The 1,953-nt window shown below is 35.3% G+C and overlaps 1 pseudogene; it reads left to right on the forward strand.

The window, feature by feature from the left end:
* Nucleotides 1-877: 877 nt before the first annotated feature.
* Nucleotides 878-1,697, forward strand: LOC111719138 (annotated as a pseudogene).
* The last annotated feature ends 256 nt before the right edge of the window (nt 1,698-1,953 follow it).

The raw sequence follows: 1,953 nt of genomic DNA on the forward strand, positions 1-1,953 counted from the left end.
CCTGGTGAGTTACTTAAACCTGTTTGCCTCAGCTTCCTCATCTGGGTAATGAGCTGGAGAAGGAAATAGCAAAACACTCCAGTATCTTTGCCAAGAAAACCCCAAATAGAATCATGAAGAATTAGGCACAATTAAAAAACAAAACAAAACTGTTTTTTTTTTTTAACAAAAACAATAACAAAATACAAACCTATCTGAATTTTTTTGCTCTGATTATCAAAGTTGTCCCCAACAGGATTGAGTTCTCATACAACCAGCTAGTCAATGTGCCTTGTTGGCATTTTAAAAATAAATTCTTTTTTAAATTTTTTCCTCCTGAGTTTTGCCTCTTTAATCAAGGTAAAAGGCCTGAATATAAAATTTCCCTTTTGACAGATATAAATCTAAATACAGATATAAAGGAAGAGAAGGATAAATAGCTTTAGATAGATAGATACAGGTACAGATATATTTACTGATACAAATATAGATCCCTCAAGGACCTTCATTTTAGGCAATTTAAAGTGACCATGATAAAGCCCTAGAAGTGGAGAGCACTCAAAATAACATGGTTTCTTTCATCTGTATGGTTTCTCCCTCCATTGAGAATGATGACAACTTTTCTACAATTTAATAAAAAGGTTTTGAAACTTTTTGTGGCTTTCTGGCTCCCCCAGTCTCAGCCAGAGTAGACTGGGATGTTGTCAACCCAGGCCAGATCTCTGTGGAGACATTAATTGCCTGGGTTTAGCCTTTAGCTCCATGGGTGGGAGGTGGGATTAGCTGGCAGATCTGGTTGTCACAGGAAGGACAGATGGAAGGAGGTCCAAAGAGAGGCCAAGGCTCAGAAATTGATTTTTGGGGTGATGGGTAATGTTAGGTATAACTCCAATTATTTATGGAAGATTACCACAAAAGTAATTACTCAGAGAGCATCACAACCAGGTACAAAGTGCTCATATCTCTCCCATTGTTCAACAGATGTCACTAACAGGAATTGCCCCAATGACAGTTGTACATCTTTCTGGAGGAAGTCAGGGGGTCATCCAGACTGCTCCCTCATCTTCAGTAACACAGCCCCCTCCCCAACATGCACACACATATTCCCCACAAGTAGAGACAGTTTAGAAAAATCTTGAACAATCTTTCTTCAAAAATCCCTAGAGATAGGAAGTAAAACTGAGAAAATCATGGAGTTGTCTGTCCCAACTCCTCTCTACCAGATTAGCAGCAGACAGTACATTACTACAACTGGCTGGTCCAAGCACAGGTAGAATACAGAGACTGTAGAAATGAACACTGACAAATGCAGGTAATACTCTACAAGGAGCAACAATCTTTCTGGATGCATATATGTCTAATGGACAACAGATACTTGTCCAAAGCAAACAAGTGGTTATATATCCTGTATCAGGAGATATTCAGACTCATCAGATTCTTGCCAAGCAAGCACAAATTAACCTTCCACAGACAGTAATGATGACAACTCTGTCATCATAACTTCTCAGACAACCAAAGCAATTAATCTATAGTTAAAAAGAGAAATAAGGTTGATGAAAATAACAAAGTAGCTGCTCAAGAATATCATAGAAAGAAAAAATTATGTTGTATTTGGAAAATTGAGTTGCAATCTTAGAAAATCAAAAAGAACTTTAACAAAAGAATTAAAAACTTTAAAATATCTCTTCCACCATAAAAAGTATCAAAAGAGAAGATAAACAAATTTTATAGATTTAACTAAAAATTAATAGGTTTTCTTTTTATTTGGAATTTTATAAACTAAAAGGTCAAAAAATGAAACTTTTGAAAACTAGGAGTTGCAACATAAAGACGAAATATTTTGTGGAAATAAAAGGATTTCAAGCAAGCTCTGGGTACAACTGGAATCTTTATTGAAATTAACAGAATGTAATCAACAGAATGTGAAATTTCTATAATTTGAATTTTTTAGATAGTAGTTATCAACAAAGTTTG

The sequence above is a fragment of the Sarcophilus harrisii genome, chromosome 1, assembly GCF_902635505.1.
Source record: "Sarcophilus harrisii chromosome 1, mSarHar1.11, whole genome shotgun sequence".
NCBI classification, from domain to species: Eukaryota; Metazoa; Chordata; class Mammalia; order Dasyuromorphia; family Dasyuridae; genus Sarcophilus; species Sarcophilus harrisii.